The following is an 11774-nucleotide window of genomic DNA, read 5'->3' as shown; positions in this document are numbered from 1 at the left end:
CTTTCCCGGCGCACCCTCTCCTAACCAACGGCCCCAAGAACCGAAACGGGAGCCCGTAAAGGCTCCGTTCTTCGGGCACCTTGCTCGGAATGGGTACCGATCTGCCGGAAGCAATTCGCCGGGTGCAGCCGTTTCCCTTAGGACAACAGAAGCTGGGACCCTGCCGTTCCGCACCGGCGGAGGGGGGAACCCACTCTCGACCCTCCGCCCGGCGTAGGGCGCCGGTGACCTCGGCCTGCGTGGCGAAGCGGGGTTGCTTACGGAAAGAGCCCGGGCTTGGGAGTCAGAGGACGTGGGTGCTAATCCCGGCTCCGCCACCCGTCTGCTGCGTGACCTCGGGCAAGTCGCCTCGCTTCTCTGGGCCTCAGTTCCCCTCACCTGTAAAATGGGGACGATGACCGCGAGCCCCACGTGGGACGACCCGATGACACCGTATCCGCCCCGGGGCTGAAGACGGCGCCGGGCGCCGTTACGACCCTTACGATTCTGGAAGCGGCACGGATAGAGGACCCCCATGGTGGCCGGAGCGGTTTCCTGGGAAGTCCTCTGTGGGTGTTTCACGTGGGCAGCTTTATTCCGGGAGCGGGGGATCCACTCTCGGACGCTGCCGCCTTTTCTTCCTCCAGCTGGCCGAGGGCACTGGTGATCCCGGGCTGCGTTCGTTCGACAGGTGGTGGATCCAGGCCGTGGGGCATCTGAGAGAGCTCCTAGCCCCGGTGCCCCTGAGGCATCCCTGGACTTTATTCCCCTCCCCTGCGATCCAGGGCCGCGTCCCTGCCCCGGATTCCCCTTCCTTGCGATCCAGGGCCGCGTCCCTTCACTTGATTCCCCTCCCCCTGTGATCCGAGTCTGCATCCCTGCCCTGTATCGCCCTTCCCCGCGACCCGGGGCTGCATCCCTTCACTTGGCTCCCTCCCCCCGCGATCCGGGGCTGCATCCCTGCACTTTATCCCCCCCCCTCCCCAGCGACCCAGGGCTGCATCCTCGCACCGTCCTCCCCTCTCCTGCCATCCCGGGCTGCCTCCCTGCCCCGTATCCCCCTCCCCGGCGATCCAGGGCTGCCTCCTTGGACTTGACTCCCGTTCCCCGCGACGGAGGGCCGCCTGCCTGCCGGCTGCCGGGCACTCTCTTCCCCGCCAGCCCGCATTTTACCGCAGCGGGCTCCGACCGGCCGGGCTGGGGTGCGGGGGAGGCGGGGGGGTGGGGGGGGATGTCCGGGCGTCGATCGATCCCTGGAAGGGATGCGCCGGGCGGCTGCTGCAGGCCGGGGGCGGCGGCGGGACTGTACTGGACGCCCAAGCGGGGGGAGGGGGGGGGCAGGACCGCAGGGGGCCGGGCCGTGACGTCACCCCCTCCCGGGGCAGGCGGCGCCGATTGGGCGGCGGGCAGGTGTGGGGCAGGAGGGGCAGGAGGGGCACGAGGGGGGCGGGGAGCCGCCGGCCGCCCCCGGGGAGGGGCCGCCCCGGCCGGGAGAGGACGGCTGAGCCGCGCCGCTGCCCACCTTCCATCTTGCCGCGGCCCCTCCGCTCTGCGGAGTGAGTACGGGGCCCAGGGGCGGGGGGCCGGGGCAGGAGAGGGAAAGGGGGTGGGGGACCTGGGGGCCAGGGGCCGGGGAGGGGAAGGGGGCCGGAGAGGTGCCATCCCGGGGCTGGGGATCTGCGGGGCCAGGGCAGGAGAGGGAAAGGGGCCGGGGAGCCTGGGGGGGGGGGGGCCAGGGGAGGGGGCTGGGGACCTGGGGGGCCGGGGCGGGGGCAAGGGAAGGGGCTCGGGACGTGTGATCTCGGCGCCTGGGAGCCTGGTGTGCCGGGGCGGGGGCAGGGGAGGGAACCGGTGTCTTGGGGTGCCGGGGCAGGTAAGGGAGGGGGCCCGGGGTGCCGAGGCAGGGCAGGGAAGAGCTGGGGGAGTGGGATTCCAGGGCAGGGGAGGGGGCGGGGGCCTGGGGGGCCGGGGAGGGGGGCTGGAGGCCTGGGGATCCCAGGGGAGGGGAGCGGAGGGGGCCGGGGCCGTGGGATTCATTTATTCCTCCCATTGTATCTCTTGAGCGCTTACTGTGTGCAGAGCACCGTATGAGGCACTTAGGGCCAGGGAGGGGGCTGAGGGAGTCCGGATGCAGGGCAGGGGAGGGGGGCTGCAGTTGGGAACCCCAGGACAGGGGCGGGGAAGGGGCTGGGGGCGTCGTTGCCGGGCTGTTTAGGGCAGGATGGTGGCCCCTTCGGGGGAGACAGGGAGAAGGGACACACGGAGGGACCGGCGCGGGCCGGGATGGGCGGGAGATGGACAGAGGGGCCGAGGGGGAGGGGGCGTCCGTGGAGGGGCGAAAGGGCAGACACCCCGCAGTCGCCCCGGGGCTTCCGAGATGGCAGGGTTTGGGGTCCGGGTCTCTGCAGGAGTGGGGGACGGGACGGGCAGAAGCGGTCCATTCCCCGGTTGGGGCGGCCCCCTCCCCTGTGGGCTGCAGAGCCTCCCTCCTGCCCCTTCCCCACCCGCCGAGAGGGACCCTGTCTTTAGGTGACGTATCAGGGGTGGGTGGGTGGGTGGGGGGAGAGGAGGGCGGTTGGGATGTCACTATTCTGCCCCGAAAGCTCTGGAGTTCCCCGTTTGGGGGGGGAGGGGGTGGGGGCAAACTCCCTGGCTCTACGACTCCCGGTTGGGAGCTTTGGCCTTCCCTGCCCCGGCCTCCCACACCCCGTCCCTACTTCTCACCCACAGGGTCCTCGCCGGGCCAGGCCTGAGGAGCCCAGGGGGACCAGGACCCCCTGGCCGGCACCCTTCCTTGTCCGCCCCCCAGCACCCCTCCTCACCCTCCGTCCCCCCAAACCCATCCCCGCCCTCGGCCCTCTCGGCCTCCGCCACCAGCGTCCTTCCTACCTCGGGTTGAGACAGCCCCGGCAGGGTTAATTCCTCGATGAAAATCACCATGCCGGGTGCTGGGCCTGTGGGAGTGTGTGTGTGTGTGAACGTGTACATATCCAATACTGCATTTACTGCCAGAGAAGAGTGTCCTCTGCCCGCCTAGGTGGCCGCGCGGCCAGCCGTTTAAGTAGCCCGGGGTGCTCTGGTGTTAATGGAGCCGTGGACGATTTTCCTTCTGGTGAACTTCGCCGAGGATACGGAGCACTGGCCTCTCCCCCTCATCTCCCCAGCCCCCATCACCCTGCCGCGGTGTCCCCGTGACGGTCTCTGTCACCTCTCGGCCCCTTCCGCGCTCCCCTTCCCCTAGGACCCGTTTCAGGGATGCCAGCCGTCGCCGCCCCGGCGCCCTCACGGAAGACGTCACCCTGGCCGGCCTCACCGCTTTGGATTCGGGTTCGTGGGAGCGATCGTTCCGGTTCTATTAGGGGACGGTCGATACGCTATCCATCTCGCATCAGCGCGCGTTGTGGCCGGTTCGTCTCCTTTCCGTATGTCCGGACGCGAGGCCGTGAATTGAGGCCCGAGCTTGGAAGTGACAGAGCGTAAGACGGTCTTCTTTTTCTCTCCCCGCCCGCTTTTCCTTTTTCGTCCACCCTTCCGCTCCAGGCTTTCTCTTCTAAAATTGGAATCCGAAGCATCCGAATCTGTTGACGAGGGGCCCCGGTTCATAAGTCGCTCTCGACGGGACGAGGACACCTCAGCTCCACTCCCTAAAGTCTCGTTTCCCAAAGTGGCCACTCCCTAGAGGATATAGGTCGTTGAAGCTGCGGTCCCGGGTCCACGTGGCTTTGATCTGCTTCCCGTTTTCCCTCTTGGTTGGGCGTTGATGTGATAGGAAGTCGAAGTGAGGACAGGATTTCATTCGGCATAGGATGGAGGAGCGGCGTGGCCCGGTGGGTAGAGCACGGGCCTGGGAGTCGGAAGGTCCTGGCTTCTAGTCCCAGCTCCTCCACTGGTCGGCCGTGCGAACTTGGGCGAGCCATTTAACTTCCCTTTGCCTCAGTTCCCTCAGCTGTAAAATGGGGATTAAGACTCCGAGGCCTATGTGGGACACGGGTTGTGTCCAAACCGATTAGCTTCTATCTACCCTAGTGCTTAGAACAGTGTCTGGCACACGGTTAAGTGCAGTGGGGCTTAGCGGAAGGAGCCCGAGCTTGGGGGTCAGAGCACGTGGGTTCTAATCTCGGCTCCGCCGCTCGTCTGCTGTGTGACCTCGGGCAGATCGCTTACTTTCTCTGTGCCTCAGTTACCTCATCTACAAAATGAGGATGAAAAGTGTGAGCCCTACCTGGTAAAACCCCATTGCCTGGTACCCACCCCGGCGCGTAGAACAGTGCTTGGCGCAGAGTAGGTGCTTAACAAATACCATGACTATTAAATGCCATTATGATGAAGACGATGATGATGAAACAGTTCTTGTATCATGCTTAGAAAATTCTATCTGTTTCCTTCACCAGTCTCCCTGGTTCTGTCCTTTTTCCCCTCCAGTCCTTGAGCACATCTCCGCTTGTGAAAAGCCTGCTTTGGCTTCCCATTACGCTCTGCATCAAGCAAAGACTCCCTGACCAGCTTCAAGGCTCCCCCTCGATTTTCCCCATCTCGCAGGACGGGCTCTCGTCCCCCGCTCACTCCGTTCCTCCCAAGCTCACCTCCCAGCTGTACCCCGCCGAATCGGGCAGGTCGCGGCTCTCCCCCCGGAAGACCCTAAAATCCTTCCCCCGTTCCCCCTCAGCATCCCACATTGTATCGACTCTAGGACTCATTTATCCCCTGCCTTTGCAGTTGTGCAGTTCTGCGGTCCTCCCCCATTTAAACTGCGAGCCCGTCAGCGGGCGGGGATTGTCTCTATCTGTTGCCGAATTGTACGTTCCGAGCGCTTAGTACAGTGCTCTGCACATAGTAAGCGCTCAGTAAGTACTATTGAATGAATGAATGAAAGTATATTTGTGTAATCAGTCGGGCAATCGTTCATTCCGATCGTTCCATTTGTGATACCTCTGTGTCGGTCTCCCCCATTCGAGTGGAAGTTTCTTGTGGGCGGGGTGACTTGCACTTCTGTGGCGCTTTCCCAGGTGTTTAGTACAGTCAGTGGCACGTCGTGGGTGCTCAAAAAAATCACTACCACTACAGAGCTCCCCTGGCAGGGAGGTTTGAATCAGTGCCTGAACTTCCAGGGACGCCTCATCTTTCGTCGGTATCTTGAGCCAATCTTTCCTAAGTCTTCCACTTGAGATTTAAAAAAAAAACCCCATTTAAATCTCAGATTACTTATGAATGGGCGGGTTGGCTCACTGACAGTAGTTGAGGCTTCACAGGTAAATGGGGGCATTCTGATTGTAACAAGACCTAGGAAATGCGCCGGGGAGATGGATCAATCGTATTTGTTGAGCGCTTCCTGGGTGCAGAACACTGGACTAAGCGCTTGGGACAGTATAAGAGAGTTGGTAGACACGTTCCCCGCCCACAGTGAGTTTACAGACTAGAGGGAGTTTATTGTGGATTGTCACGCTCCCAAGGGCAAGGTGATGATAACCATAACGATAACCAGAACAATAACAATAAAAACAGTAGCAATAAGCATTTGTTAAGCGCTTACTACGTGCCAGGCCTACGTGCTAAGCGCTGGGGTGGATTCAAGCCAATCGGTTTGGACACTGTCCCTGTCCCGCGTGGGGGACACGTGTCTCACAGTTGTAATCCCCATTTCACAGATGAGATACCTGAGGCACAGTGAAGTTAAGCGTCTTGCCCGAGGTCACGGAGCAGGCAAGCGGCAGAGCTGGGATTAGAACCCAGGTAATAATAATAACGGTGGTATTTGTTAAGCGCTTACTATGTGCGAAGCACTGGTCTAAGCGCTGGGGGGGGATACAGGGTGATCAGATTGTCCCACGCGGGGCTCACAGTTTGAATCCCCATTTTACAGATGGGGACTTGCCCAAAGTCACACAGCTAGCAAGCGGCAGAGCCCGGATTCGAACCCGTGACCTCTGACTCCGAAGCCCAGGCTCTTTCCACTGAGCCACCTTGGCCCCAAGGATGATGAACAGACAGACCCAGAGGCTGCATTTCATCCCCGATTAGACCGTGCGCCCGTCAAACGGCAGGGACTGTCTCTATCTGTTGCCGACTTGTTCATCCCAAGCGCTTAGTACAGTGCTCTGCACATAGTAAGCGCTCAATAAATACTATTGAAGGAATTGAACGAATGAATCGTTCTCATCGAGGCCTTCATACACTGCTCTACACAGAGTAAGCGCTCAATAAATAGCATTGATTGATTAGAATTATGGTGTCTGTTAAACACTTCTTATGAGTCTTTGTGTCCCTCTAGACTGTTAGGGGCAGGGAATGTATCTGTTTATTCTGTTGAATTGTACCCTCCCAAGCACTTAGTAGTGCTCTGCACCTAGTGAGTGCTCAATAAATCCCATTGATCGATGTGTCAGACCCTGTTCTAAGGACTGGGGTTGATACGAGCGAAACAAGTTGGACACATTCCCTGTCCCACATGGCCCCCATTGCAACCTTCCTGGGCCTCAGTTTCCTCATCTGTAAAGCAAGGATAAACTGAGCGTAATCCAGCTTCCACGAAGGGATGTGGACTTTAACTCAGGAAGCATTTGGAAACCCTAATTGCTGCATTACTGCAGAAATTGACAACTGTATGCTTGAAGGCCGGTGACATTAGAGCAGTATTTAATCCAGGGCATTGCACCGGAGGAGTACTCTAAAAGCTGCCTCCGCTGCCTGGTGTCTGTGACCTCCGGAGGAGTGGCTTTTGAGGAAGTTGGAGTAGAAAGAAGCTTGGCCCGGTGGTTAGAGTCAGAAGGACCTAGGTCCTAGTCCCGGCTTGGCCACCTGTCTCCCGCGTGACCTCGAGCAAGTCACTTCGCTCCTCTGTGCGTCGGTTACCGCATCTGTAAAATGGGGATCAAGACTGTGAGCCGCAGGTGGGAATGTGTCCAATCCGATTGGCTCGTATCTGACCCCAGTAATTAGTACAGTGCCTGGCACGGGGTCAGCGCCCACCGATCACCATAAAAACAAATGACAAAAAAAAGGTAGATGGAGCCAGCTGGCTCTCCGGCCCGTGCTCTTTCAATTGGTGGAAGATCGTGGAGCTAGCGGACGAAAGACCTGTGGCATAGAGTAGGCCCTGATCGGGCAGCTCCCTTCCTCTCTGACTTCACACTTACTTTCCCTTTCTTCATTTACTCGATCAACCAGTAGCATTTTTTTGAGTGCTTGCTGTGTGCAGAGCACTGTACTGAACGCTTGGGAGGGTATACTACACCAGAGTTGATAGACACATCCCCTGCCCACAACAAAGCACAGTTTTGAGGGTCCGAATCTCTCTGCTGGTTTTTCCTTTCTAATCTTTAGAAAGGGAAAACAACCCCTCTCCTCCCCCTCGCTGCAAAACCCATGTCAAGAGGTCTAATTCTGTCAGCCTACTCTGGCTCTGTCTGTCTCGTTGTAGTCTCTTTGTTTGCATGTGATTTTCCTGAGGGTCAGCGATGTTAGACTGTAGTGTCCTTCAGAGGAAGGAATGAGTCACTTACAAAAATGTTATTAATTAGCCTCTGCGATCCCTTCGACCAAACCCAGCACAGTGATAGATAGGGTGGTCCCAAAGGATAAAGAGGGGGCAGACACACTACGCAGAAATGAGTCCTGTATTTCATTCCCAGCCTACGTGTCAGCTGACCTCCCTAGAGCCCCACGGAAATCCAACTAATAGGATTTTCTTTTGGCGATAAAAAGATCAGGGGTCAATCAGTGCTTTTATTAGGTGTTCACTGTGTGCAGAGCACTGTATTAAGCGCTTGGGAGAGTGCAATTCAACAGAGTTGGTAGACACATTTCCTGCCCACCGTGACTTTACAGGCTCTTCAATGGAGTCCAGAGCAACTTTTCATAAAGATGACAATCTCTCTCTCTCTCTCTCTATATATATATATATATATACACACACTTATTCTGAAGGTTCCTTTCCATGTCACTCTCCTCCATGAACCTGGTACATCCCTGAAGCATCTGAGGCTTTCCTCAAAATATATTGGAATTAAATAGGAAGTGGCTGAGTCTGAACTTGACCCAACTTTAGAAAACCTATAAATAATCGGGACTTCCTGGGTCTCCCGACACGGCCTCAGACAACGTGCATCTACACGGCCTGGAACCCTCGTGGGGCCTCCAGAGAGGTGGTCTCTGAGGAGACCCCCCATCTCATGCTCCAGGTAATGTGGATATTCTTTGCAACGAAGGGCTAGATTGTAAACTCCTGAGGGCAGGGATTGTGTCTTCTATCTCTTCTATATTTTACCTCTCCCAAATGTGAACATTGCCCTGCACACAATAAGTGCGTAATAAATACCACTGATTGATTAAAACCATGCTTGTAAGGAGCTTCTCCCCTCAGAGCTCATCTCTTCACTAGGGAAGAGAAAAGGAAGACAGCGAACAGTTTCAGGCAAAGTCTCTTACATGGCAGCAGCACCCACAAAGCTGGACTAGAATTGACCCTGGATTCAAAAACGACCGTCAACATGCCCGTGCGATGACTCTTCAGCAGTGCTAGTTGCTGAGCTAACCCTTTCGAGGAAACATGGGAAGCAGCGTTGCCTAGAGAAGAGAGCACGGGCCTGGGAGTGAGAAGGACCTGGATTCTAATCCTGCCTCCATCACCCGTCTGCTGTATGAACCTGGGCAAGTCACTTGGTTTCTCCCCCTCAGTTCCCTCATCTGTTAAATGGGGATCGAGACCGTGAGTCCCATCGGGGACAGGGCCTGTGTCCGATCCGTTTACCTTGGATCTACCCCAGCGCTTAGAACGGTGCTTGACAAATAGTAAGAGCTGAACAGATGCCGTCATCTTCATCATCATCATCTAGAGGGGGCAGTTGAATCTTCATTCTCCCTAACTTTCCTCTGTGCTAGCCCTTCATGGACCCATAGTCCGTATTCAAACCTTTCTTAAACCATTTGTTTGAACCTGTTAATAACCCGACTTACCGGATTCCTCCCGCTGATTGAAGAAGAAACAACTTCAACCTTCCCTGGGGGTCCCCGGCCCTAGTTCTACTGAAGTGTTTCCCCAGTTCACCTCATTACTGGTACAATTTAAAGGTCTTCAGTCTCTTTCCCTCTCAACCTTCCTTCAGGTTTTTTATTAAAGTATCTCTTAAGCATTTACAGTGGACCGGGCACTGTTCTAAGCACTGGGGTAGATACAAGCTAATGAGGTTGGACACGGTCCCTGTCCCACATAGGACTCACAGCCTTAATCCCCACTTTACAGATGAGGGGACCGAGGCACCGAGAAGCAAAGCGAATTGCCCAAGGTCACATAGCGGACAAGAGGTGCAGCCGAGATCAGAACTCAGGTCTTTCGGACTCCCGGACCTGGGCTCTATTCACTAGGCTGTGCTGCTCCTCAGCTACTGTACTAAGCACTAGAACAATGCGCATGAATGAGAAGCAGTGCACCCCAATGGAAAGAGCGAACACCTGTAAATCAAGAGACCTGAGTTCTAAACCCAGATCTGCCGCTTGTCTGCAGTATGGCCTTGGACAAGTCACTTACCTTCTCTGGGCCTCGGTTTCCTCAACTGTAAAATGGGGATTAAGTACCAGTTCTCCCTTCCCTGAGACTGTGGGCTAGGACTATGTCTTATCTGATTTGATTGTATCTTCTCAAGTGCTTAGGACAGTGCTAACTTGAAACATAGAAAGTGTTTAACAGATAGCATTATTATTATCAGGGACAGGGACTGTGAACAATCTGATTCGCTTGGATCTACCCCAGTGCTTGATCCAGTGCTTGGTTTAACAAGTAAATGCCTAACAATTGCCACTATTATTTTTATCCTTACAATGATAATTACCATATAATTGTTCTATAATCACGTATTGTACAGCATTTTATAACTTACAATTATATGATATATAATTACAGTAATATTGATAATAAAATCAGGGTCCCTATCCCGCAAGTGGATTCTAACCTAAAAGTAAGGGTGGGCGTGGAGCGAGTGAAGACAGACATGTAAGGCACTGGGAAAAAACAGAAACGACAGAGAGAGAGAGAGAGAGAAAAAAATGCTGAGAATCAGCTTAGCCCAGTGGAAAGATGATGCATCTGGGATTCCGAGGACTTGGGTTCCAATCCCGACTTTGCCATGTGCCTGCTGTGCGACCTCGGGCAAGTCACTTTGCTTCTCTGTGCTTCAATTACCTCATCTGTAAAATGGGATTAAATCCTACTCCCTCCTATCTGGACCGTGAGCCTCATGTGGGCCGGGCTATTTCCAACCTCATTAACTTGTACCTACGCCAGTGCTCAGAGCAGTGGTTGGCACATAGTAATCGCTTAACAAGTACCATAGTTATCATTATTACACCTCAGTAATTGGGAACTGGTGCCTCCCGAAAGCCTCAAGGTGGGAAAACAGCCCAAGTGAAGTGTTAAATTGAGCGTTTTGGTAATTGGTTCAGTGAAGACGGCCTATCTGGGCAATCCAGCTCCCGACCACCCTTGAACTCCTTAAAAGAGAACACAAAGCTGCTCCATTATTACTGTTCAGTAATCAGTGATATTTATTGAGTGCTTACGATGTACTAGGCACTAAGGAGAGTAGGATACAACAGACTTAGCAGACACGTTCCCTACCCATACCGAGCATACAGCTGGGAGGATACCAGTCAAATGAGTTTCAGAAGCCACTCTTTATCAGTCCCCCCACCTCGGGGCTCTTCCTGGTCCAAGAGAGAATCGTCCCTGAGCACATTGGCTGTTGCTGCTTTTTCTGGCTCCGATTTCCTCTGCTCACAGCCAGGGATTTGTCTGATTCCTGGGATTGAAAGAGACTGAGGGGGAAACCATGGCAATTAAATAATCGATCAGTGGGTTTTATCGAATGCTTCCTCAGTGCGGAGCACCGAACCGAGTGCTTGAGAGAATGGTTTAGAGTTGAGAGCCGCCATCCCTGTCCTTAAGGAGCTTACGTTCTAGAGGGAGGGGAACACTGAAATAAATCGTAGGTAGGAGGAAGCAAACGAGTTTAAAGATAGGTTCTTAAAGGCCGTGGGGTGAGTACTAAAGACGCGTAGCCGGTAAAGACTCGAGCGTGTAGGTGACACAGAAGGGAGGGAAGGTGAGAGATTAATCGGAGGAAACTACTGAGGGATTTCAGAGGGGAACGCGAGGCGGAGAGATGAGAGGCCCCTTCTCAGATTTCCCTTCCCAGCCTCTTCCTGCTGAGATTGCTACACCGTCATACCCAAGCCTAGGGCCTGGGAAGGACCACAGGTTGGGAAGGGGAGCAGGAAGATGGAGGAGGCGGGCCAGGGAACAGCCACTGAAAAATCACCATCATCCCCCATTAGTGTGTCCTAGTAGCTAGACCCCGGATCTGGGAGTCACAAGGACCTGGGTTCTAATCCTGGCTCCGCCACTTGTCGGCTGGGTGCCCTTGGGCAAGTCACTTCACTTCTCTGTGCCACAGTTACCTCATCTATCAAACGAGGATCAAGACTGTGAGCCTCATGTGGGACATGGACTGTGTCCAGTGTGATCAGCTGGTATCTCCCCCAGCATTTAGTACCCATGCCTGGCACCTAGTGAAATACTGTAAAAACCCAAAATTCTCAAGCTTTGGGTTTTTCAGTCAACCCTATTTTCTAAGTACTTACCGTATGCAAGGCACTAAGGGCTTGGGAGAGTACCACACAACAATGTAACAGACACAGTCCTGCTCGCAACGAGTTTCTAATGAAAATTCTGGCTCTTCATCACACAGAGACCTTAAATTTCAGGCGATCCAGGACAAAAGCAGACAAGCGCTTCACCGAAAAGC

General features: G+C 55.2%; 1 protein-coding gene across 2 annotated transcripts in view; it reads left to right on the top strand.

The window, feature by feature from the left end:
* The first annotated feature begins 1455 nt into the window (after positions 1-1455).
* Positions 1456-11774, top strand: part of LOC100081044 (myosin VIIA and Rab interacting protein) — a 231616-nt gene continuing 221297 nt past the window's right edge. For both annotated transcript variants that reach the window (XM_029071359.1, XM_029071357.1), the window contains exon 1: positions 1456-1535. The gene's annotated coding sequence lies outside the window, so the exon portion shown is untranslated. The remainder of the gene's footprint in view (positions 1536-11774) is intronic.

The sequence above is a fragment of the Ornithorhynchus anatinus genome, chromosome 8 (genome assembly GCF_004115215.2).
Source record: "Ornithorhynchus anatinus isolate Pmale09 chromosome 8, mOrnAna1.pri.v4, whole genome shotgun sequence".
NCBI classification, from domain to species: domain Eukaryota; kingdom Metazoa; phylum Chordata; class Mammalia; order Monotremata; family Ornithorhynchidae; genus Ornithorhynchus; species Ornithorhynchus anatinus.
Note: the sequence above shows the minus strand (reverse complement) of the source record. Positions and strands in the feature narration are given on the sequence as shown.